We start from the raw sequence: 10,558 nt of genomic DNA on the forward strand, positions 1-10,558 counted from the left end.
GGATAAGAGGACATTCAAGTAGAAACCCGACTGAAGTGGGTGAGTCAAGAAAATATCTCTGGGAAGAACTTCATAGGCAGAAGATGTGCAAGTCCAGAGGCTGAGTGAAAGTAGGCTTGGCTTTTTCAACATGAAGGAGGCCAAGACGAAAAGGTGAGACTTCAAGAAGAGATGTAGAGCAGAACATAAAGTCAAACAGATTAGCAGGTCAGATTATATGGAATCTTGATGGCCATAATGTTCTAAGTGAGATAAAAAGCTATTGGAGGTTTTGAGCAGAAATAATGTGTTCCCTTTTATAATTAATAGGATTACTCTGGCTGCTATGAGGACAAGGGACTGTATCAGACAAGTGGAAGTCAAGCAGCCAGTGTGGAGCAAATGAACAGTTTAGGGAGGAATAAAAACTCACACTTTCCAGGTTTCTGGCTGAGTAGTAGAAGTTCTTAGCTTTCCTGAATGGTTTCTGTCTTAGGGGATTTCTTCTCTGACATAAATAAGTCTCAAAGTCTCATTTGGTTACTTTCTAAAGCAACTATGAGCAAAGCTATCAGTCCTGGCTTGAAATGATCTCCAACTTATTACTTGCGATGAAAAAAAAAAAATTACAATTTTAACGAAAATTAGTCTTTTGATTTTAGTTCCATCATTTAGTATATAATTCAGCTTTATTGAACAGATGTTTAGAGAGTAAAACTATTAGCATTTAAATGATTTACATTAAAGGCTATCATACCTATTTAGGTCCAAGACTGAATTTTATTCTTATGACATGGGGAAGGAGAGAACAAAGAATCTTAAATTACGGATTTGGAGTTGTTAGATCTTTTCTCTGTGGGAGCAGTGTTTCTTATACAGGAGGGTCAAGTGTCTCCAGAAAACCAATGCGGAAAGAAAGACTTAACTTCAAAGAAATTTATATCTAATTTTGGATTTCTCATGGCAGCATTAAAAAAGAGAAATGAAAACAAAGAGTGGAAAATGAGAGATTAGATAGCAGAGTAGACTGTTTACTTGCCTTTGCCTCCTGGATTTTCATTCTTTTCTTTTATCTCTGCAGCCTGGAGGATTTATTGGCACCCATTTCATTTGTCTTTCTCTGGATTTAAAATTGAGGTGATGAGATGGAATATTACCTGTGTGCTTTGAACATCCATGAGTGACATGTGATAGTTGCCTGGGAAACTAGAGATGAAATTCTACAGGCCTTTGAAATGCTTTACATTTGAGAATAAAGCTCAGCTAAAGTTTAAACAGCATATTGACAGTGAACATTGATTCTTCATGTTATCTGTTAGGATACTGAGCTGCAGATAACAGAAAATGCCTAACTCAAAGTAGTTTAACCAATAAAGAAATTTATTAACTAATATAACTGGGAGTCCAGAGGTAGGATGGGTTCCAAGTGTGTTCTAATGAGAGGCCCAATATAATCAGGAATCCAGGTCCTTATCTTCTTTCTCCTATGCTGTAGTCAGGTCCCTCCTAAGACTAGTTGTCCTTGTGGTTTCAAGATGGCTGACAGTGACAATATGAGCAGCATTCTTATTTACTGCTTGTAGGAGAGGAAAAAGGAGACATCTTTTTTAAACATAGATGATATTCCTTCTCTTCAATCTGATTGGGAAATTTTGATTCACGTTTCCATTTCTAGATTAAGGAACATCATTATATGAATGGCTTACACAAATCAAAATTGCCTTTGAGGACTAGAAATACTGTAAATCTTTAGATTAAAAGAGCTAATATTAGGAAGAAAAAGGGGGTAATGTGGTGTTAGGTGTTATCTATATCATACTGTGGACAGGCAATGGTTAACGGCAGAGTCTATACTGAAAAAAATTTCAAAGGATGAAATCTGCCCCAAGTTTCATTATTTTGTCCCTTGTCATCAACATAGGGGATATGTATTTCCCACAGTAAGGGTTAAAGAGAAGAGAAGAGAACAGGAAGGAGTTCTGGTGAGTCCAGCTTTTCTTTTTTTTACAATATTTTGAGACATTCTATTAAAGAATTTAGAAATAATAATTTAAAAATGTAAGTGATTTTAAGGCCTTTGTTGAGTATCCAAGAATTAAAACTAATGAACACCTGTGATGTTATAATACTAATCTGTTGCTTACAGCTTCTCATATCCTGAATTCCTTAAGAGATTGATAATTTATTTAAGCATCTTTATTAACTTTACTTAAAGATATAAATATTATTAAATAATTAAATGAATCTTCTGAGACTTTTTTCTCTTTCTTTCTGGAATCATAAAAAATTCTTTTTAAAAAATAATTTTAGCAGATGATAGCCCTACCAAGAAACAGCAGGTATATATTACTTTTTTTTGCAATCTATATATAAAGAATATATTAATTTTCTATCATATTTATCATACATTTCGTGGCTTAAAGCAATGAGAACTTATTATCTTACAGTTTCTGTAGGTCAGAATCTAAGCATGGTGGAGCTAGGTTTTCTGCTCAGAGTTTCACAGGGTAGCAATCAAATTACAACCAAGCGTCAATTACACTATGATTCTCATCTAAGTCTCAGTGTCCTCATCCAATCTTATTCAGGTTGTTGGCAGAATTTGATTCCTTGTAGTTATAGGGTTGTTCCTCATTTTCTTACTAACTTTTGAACGGGGACTACTCTTGGCACTTAGAGGTCACCTGCAGTCTCTTATTAGTGTTAGCTTTTATCCAGGCCAGCAAGAATACGCATTCTGACTTTGAATCTCTGACTTCCTAATATATGACCTCTATATCAAAATCTAAGGGCACATATGATTAACCCAAGTCTATCTGTAAGATAATCTATCTTAAAGTCGATTGATCGGCAATTGTAATTTGATGTGCACAACCTCTTCATAGTACCACCTAGAATTGAATAACTAGGAGAAAGCATGTGTACATCATGGAGCTTTCAACACATGAAGGCTGAGTTGACAATAAAAATATTTCAAATACTGCTGGCTCAGTTCTCATATTTTGGAAGCTAAATACCTCCAACAGATTATACCCTTCTCCATTTCCCTCTCTCTTTCTCTCTTCCTCCTCTCCTCTCTTTTCTCTCTATCTTAGATACAAACCAATTGATTTTCTCTCCTACAAAAAAAATTACAAAGAATTACTTCTATATGCTGGAAGGGCAAGAGGAGGAGGAATACGATAATGAAGACATAATAGTATGTCTGGAGAAAATGGGGAAGAATATAATTGAGAAGGAGATGTGAGAAGAAACAAAAAGAAACAACAAAACAGAAAGCATCCATGTGAGAAGAGAGTTGGTGTCAGGATTTTACAGTTTTGAGATAAAATTAGAACAAGAGAAAGCATTATAGGGGAAAACAATGATGGAAAAGGTAAGGTGGAGATGACAGAGTTGAAAGTAACAGTAATGATGGCATTCGTGGCCATGAATTTGCTTTACACAAGGTGCTCTTCTTTTTCTTAAGTAATGTCTTGTGGGGAAGGAAGGCTTATGGTAGCACATATTTGAGTATGTGTCTTGATTTTGTTAACAGTATTTCTCAAAACTTACTTTGTTATGGTCTGGCTGCTGCTTCGAGGAACCAGGAAAAGCAGATAACATTATACTCAATAAAAACATTTGAAGGCCAAAAATATAGCTACAAACAAAAGAAATTCAAAATAGCCCAAGGTAGTCTTATAGTCTCCTTGTAACAAACAGTTTGGACAAGAAAGTGAGAATGTATATAGTTCAGTGTGTTGTTTATCTCTTTTTTTCTTTTTCAATATACTAAAAAGGAATGAATATAATTTAAAAGAAACTTTTTAACCCTACTTCCCCCAGAACACCATAGAATAAAGAAATATCGCATATGGGTATTAACTGGTTCTTAGTTACTAAATCAGATGCCATCAAAATTAATGACAGAGGGTTGCCTAACTGAGACTTTCGGTAATATGTTTGTGTATTGTGTGTATGTGTATGTGTGTGTAAAATCTACAACAGACATATTCTAAATAGATGTCCTTTAAGTAAGGCATATGCATCTCTTTTAAAATAAATTATGAACTATTACAGAGATATTTTCATTTTAAGTAGGAACATATATCACGAATACTGGAGACTTCATTTTGACTTCTCATTTTCTGATGTTCCTGAATCTTTAGGTTCTTAGCTCCATTAAAGAAGTTTCTAGTCAGAGGTTGAGAGTTCCTATGACATCAGTTAGTAGCAAACAAAGTGAGCACATCTGTCTGGCTGCTCCTAATGTCCTCTGTAACGATTTACTTTTCTCTTTGACAAGATACATTGACCATAAAGTTATGTTGTTGACTCATTTTATTTTCTTGTGGTAATTTGTGAGTGCTACAAAAAAAAGAGAGGAATTGAAACACACTTTCTTTCTCTCTCTCTCTCTCTCTCTCTCTTTGCCAAAAAGCTCTAGAACATAGTGGAGCAATGTTTCAGAATTCAGCATTCTTTTGACTCTGATGCTCATTCTAATTATATGACTACTTGTTTGGACTTTTGTAAAACATATCCCATAAGAATGAAGAGGAGATTTTCTAAGTCTGGAGACAGATTTGCAGGAGTGTTGGCAACAGCTGTTAAAGACAACAATGATGTAAAGATTATTCGTCTAAAATAAAAGGCACAATTTAGGCTAATGCTTTATTGAATTAATTTATTAATTAAGTCATCAATGTTGTGTTCAGGTATGTGCGTCTACTTTTCCACCTGGCTTCCAGATCTGACTCCTTGAATATGAGTTGCCATTCGTGGTTTACCAGGCATGGTTTCTCTCTTCAAGTCCTCAAATTTAAAAAAAATGTATATGCTTCTTTTCTCATGTCATTCAGGTTTACATGTTTGTTACTAAACTGTTGAAAATCCATGACACTTATTGGTTTTGAAGATATATGTATGGCTTTTCAAAATGCAGTTCATGAAAGCCTCCAGTTTCTAAAGTAGGTAGTGATATTTTTCATCACAAGGCACTCGGAAGTCCTATGATTCTTTGGTTCACAAAAATGTGCCATTTTTTGCAAATTATGACTACAAAATACTGAAGACAATCTTGTCAAGCTAATGTGTTCTTCCTGTTACTTTAGCTTTATCGTAGTTGGGTCTTAACTGTAATGAAGACTGGCATGACTGATTTTGGTTTGAAAAAGTCACAGTTATACCAACTCTGTATAAATATTTTCATCTTATTATGTATGCACCACACAGCTTCTATTGAATTTTTCAGGGCAAATATACTAGGAGGGCCAAGATCAGTGGACCAGTTTATTGACAACAGTTCTTAATATATATAGACCTTGGGGAAAATAAAGTGGTTTAATGCACAATAATATTCACTAATGTATAAGTAGGCTCAAAATTAGTTTTTTTCTAAATTGTTTAAAGTAAGAATTTCACTTCAGAGTAAAAATTACTTTATAAGATAATAATGATGCCATCATTATGCATCCTTATTCTAACATTTGTGAAAATGAATGACTTGATCATGTTTCTACAGAAAGATTTTTTGAATGACATTTTTGTTTGTTGCTATAACCTCATTGACAAGACAAGCTGGTAAGTCCATAGTAATGGGTTAAATGGATTCTTTCATTACATCTGGAATGCAAGAGCAAATGAAGAATTTATTAAATTAATTGGGTTATTTTATTCAAATGCTTCCAGGGTGATTATCATGATACCTAAGTAATCAGACTCAATCTAAATAAATTAAGTCAATAAAATATTAGCCTAATTTGTACCTTAATGAGAGCATTTCATTAATACTGTCAGGAGTGAGTAGAAAAGCTTCCAGACATTTTAAAGAGCACCAGCAGGGTAAATGTGATCAATACATTATGTCTGACAGTGGAACTACATTACTGGTTGGAAAAGGGGTGATGATATTTTTTCTTAATTTACTGAAAATTTTAAGGCTCCCCACATGCAAATACTCATTTTCCATCTTTTTTAGTTCTAAAATCACTGCATAACTTCTCTCTCTCTTTTCCATTTTATGATCTCTGTGAAAGAAATTATCTTATTTAACCAAGGCTGATCCTTCTGCTCTCATCCTACTCATTGTTCTTTCTTATCTAAGGCTTTGATTTATCAAATATGTCCTTTAAAATTATCTGTCTATCTATACCATTTATCATCTATCTATCATCTATCTAATTTATCTACAGTTGACCCTTGAACAACATGGGTTTAAACTGCACAGGGTCCACTTATATGTGAATTTCCTATAATAAATATACAGTTGATCCTTTGTATCTTCGGATTTTGCATTCATAGATTCAACTAATGGTAGGTGAAAAACAGTATTTTCCATCCCTGTTTGGGAACCCGTGGATGTGAAGGGTCAACTGTATGTAGAGTTCAATGCCATTAGGTATCCAAAAAGTGTTGGAACTAATTCCCCGCAAGTACCTAGAGACCACTGGGAAATCAAATTATACTGATTTTCTACTGTGTAGAGGTCAGCTCCCCTACCCTCTGTGCTGTTCAAGGGTTAACTGTACATAGATTTATTTAATTTGTTACTTTCCCTCTGCCCGAAAATATGTTTGACATGAACAAAAAACAACTGCCTGAGAAAAATTTTAAAAAAATTACAAACTTCTCTGTATGTTGCTGTCCCTAAACTACCTACTGTTCTTTTAGCCCTCAGAAAATGAATGTATCCTTGGTGCTTTATCCTTTACAGAGTTGACATATTTTATGTACATAAAATTCTGTACTTAATAAAACTGTTGTCTCAAAGATCACTAAATAACTTTTAATTAACAAATTTATTTAACTTCTTTGCAATTATGATGCCAAAATACAGTTTTTCTTGAAATATTTTCCTGATTAGTGTCCATTAGTTTCCTCTTAAATTTCTAAATTCACAATCTTCTTCTCTTTTCCTGTTCACTCACTTTTACTGATTTTCAAAGCCGTGGCTCTATCTATCTGCTAAATTCAGGAATATATGAAAGCCCTGACTTTATTTTGCTTCACTGTGCTCACACTAATTTTCTTGGTGACCACATGCATTTACTTAATCACAAATGCATTCCTATTCTATTGAGTCCAAGTTTATTTACTGCTGATCTAACTCATTCCTGGAATGCTGACCTTCATTTTTAGATATGATTAACAATTTCAAAAATCTAACATTTAAATAAACTGAAGAACATCTAAATTTAAACATTTTAATCTTTTTTCAACACTTTTTTTTTTTTTTAACTTACTGATCAACATTTCTAAGGTACTAACTTGAAATTTTGGTGATATAATTCTTCTTTCCATTAACCTTACACATCTACTAAGATATCCTGTTCATAGATTAATTTTCAGTGCTTTATTTATATAGCCCTTCCTTTCTATGATTACAGCCAACATTTGAGTTCAGCATTTTGTTACCTCTTACTATATGTCCTTGTTTGATATGACAATTTTCTGGTGGGATTCAGTCATTCAATCTCACCTTTACAAAATTATTGTATACTGATAGCCTCTACTTACTATTGTGTCATCTCTAAATTCCATGAGATGTGGTACCTTCTGCTATTGTTCTTCTGACATTTTTCTCTCAATAACTGCTTTTCTATTTCTATAGTGTAATTTGATAATGTCATGTGTTTTCACCAAGAAGACATTATGCATTCCTGATCTCTAACTCAATTAAAGGAAATTCTTATCTTTACATTTATTTACCATTTTTATCAAAGTCATCAACATTATATCTGAAACCACAACTTCTGAACTATAATTTTTATACATTTTATAGATATCTTCTCATGTAATTGTTAACAACTCCAATTTTGTAAAAACTTTCTTGTGCTCCATTGCAATCTAAGATCTTCTTTGGCATTTACCTCAATCGATCTCTTGCATATCTAGTTCTGCCTTGGTATGCACTTCTCAGAGAACCAGATTAACACAGAAGCAGAGCTAAAATTTGCACTCTAAAATATCTATCTCCAAAAATTGTAATCTTAACCACTGATATATGGCCTTCATGTACATTCCCAGACTTTTCACCCATTTTTAGTCCACCACTTTCCATCCAAACTAAGCCATTATTTATTTCTATTCTATTGCTTCTGTTTTGAATGATTTCCAATCTCCCTCTCAATATATAAGTTATGCTTTAAGGTTTATCTCAAATACTACTTATCCTTAGGAGCTTTTTGAAAAATTATTTGCCTCAATTTGAATTTTTTATTCACTTCATAACTATTTGTGCTTCTTTTATTAGTGTAAGAAAGATTTTAACATATTGCATTATATGGTACCAAAATATGTAAGTTAGCTACATTCTCATTCCTACTATTGACTTCCTATGTGACTTTAATTATTGGACTATGAACTATGGTGACTTCCATGCTTGGCTATTTTCAATCTCATAGTAAGCAGACATAAATAGAAATAATTTCCAAGTTAGAGAAATAATTTAATAATGATGATGTCTTATGAGACTTTAAAATATATAACTATCTCTTATAGCATTTGCATAAAAATAATGGCTTTTAAGATTTCTATAGCATCAATAAAACAACTCTGCCAGATATTATTGGTGAATTATGGTGAATTAGAAAATTCCTAAGAGTAATTTCTTTTTTTTTTTTTTTAATTAATGATCTCTACCTCCACCTCTACCTCTTTCTTTTGGGCAGAAGAAAAAATACCATTGGCATCACTATTTTCTTCTATATTCAGTTGATGGGGAGTATGAAGAACACAAATTTCCTTTAAACATAGTTAAAAAGATAAGTTGATTTATTGAAAATTATTTAGATCTAGGCTTTAAGCATCCATAGCTGCTAACATTACAAAAAGAAAGATGATTAGACTTAAAATGTCTCATGACAGAACATACAACTATAAAGTAATCTTGTCAAAAAATGAGTAAAATGAAGAAGAAACTTGATTTTGAGGAAAACTTTATATCTAATGTTAATTTAATGCAAATACAGATGACCAGTGAACATGATAAATGACGCTATAGGGATCCAGTCAGCACCTAGGTTGTTATTTCTGAACACTTAAATTGCAAAAGAGAAAAACAAAATTGAAGGGGATCTTTATAGGTTAAAAAAGATTAAAACAACATGACCAGTTGCATTGTGTAGCACTTATTTTGATCCTGGTTCAAATAAGTTTTAAGAAAAGTAACATATATTAGACAATTAGAAATCTGAACACTAAAATTCAATGATGTTAAGGATCTATTATAAACTTTTAAGTCATAACTGACATTGAAGTTGTTTTTAAAAAGACATTGTTTAGAGATACATGTTAATATATTTATTGAAAATGTCAGAATAATTTTGTACTATTCTGTTTTCTATATTTGAAATATTTGAATGCTCATAATAAGCTGCCTAGTATAATTACTATTAAATGAAAAAGAAAGATAGTGGCTGACTTGATCAGAAACAAAGACTAAGTACCATTTTCGCTGATTTCTCGGACTCAATATTTGATCCTCAAATTGTCCTGTAATCAGTTCCTGCCGCAGTGATGAGACCTAGAAAATAGTCATAAGCACTAAATCACAAGCACCTGATTAATCAGACATAACACAATATTATAAGTGAAAATGAGGATCAGAACAGCCAAGAGACCCAGGATACACTTGTACTTTATTTGCTTTCATTTATTCATGGACAGAAGAGCAAAATTACTGGCAGAATTTTTTTTTTTCCTCAGTGTACTATGCTGCCTCTCATTTGCTATAGGAGAGATATTTAAGGAAAGAATTAGATTTGCTAAATATAGAGTTCAGTTTTCCAAATTCCTGGAAAAAAACAAAAGGCAGAGGAAGGGTCCTGTGACCCCTTTCTTTAGTGTTTTCTTTCAACTCAAGTGATCTCTTATTATACTGTTGGACAAGCTGAGGAATACAGCCACTCAAAAACTAAAAATAAACTAAAAGTTTTTTAATTAGCATAGAGTCCAAATTAAGATACTGAATGATTTTATGAAATAGTCATATCAACATTGATATATACCCCACCTTTGCCATAGTAATAAATCTGGTAAGCAGACCAGGACACCTGTGATAGCACCCAAAACAGCATATTTCTATAAATAAAGTCAATATTATACTGAGCAATTTCTGCTGTTTGTCTCTTGTGGTTTAGAGTCAAGGCAGACCATTTTAGTTATATTGTCATGTGTTTGGATGCACAAGGCATAGCTTGCTTTTTATTGCATCTCTGCCTCAGCACAATTTTCTAACATGTAATAGGTACTTAATAAATATTTGTTGAATAAATGAATAGATAAATAAATTAATGTAGACTTTATCTTATATATTTTAAATTAGCATTTTTAAGAGAGATTTAGGATTCTAATAGTGAGCCATTAACTAAATGGGATAGTTTAATCAGTTTTCTATTAATGATCATTAGCTTCAGTATCAAGAAGTACATTTTCTGATAAGATCGCCATACTCTATGGCTGTAGCCTGTAAGGAGTGTATTGTATCACATAGCATAGAGGTAAGAGTGTTTAAATCCAAGCTCAAGATAATCTTTACCACACTGACCTATTTGCTCTTCCCCAAAGGTGACAACTTTCTTGTTTTTTTTTTTTT

This window comes from Pteropus vampyrus, unplaced genomic scaffold (genome assembly GCF_000151845.1).
Source record: "Pteropus vampyrus isolate Shadow unplaced genomic scaffold, Pvam_2.0 Scaffold1, whole genome shotgun sequence".
Taxonomy (NCBI): Eukaryota; Metazoa; Chordata; class Mammalia; order Chiroptera; family Pteropodidae; genus Pteropus; species Pteropus vampyrus.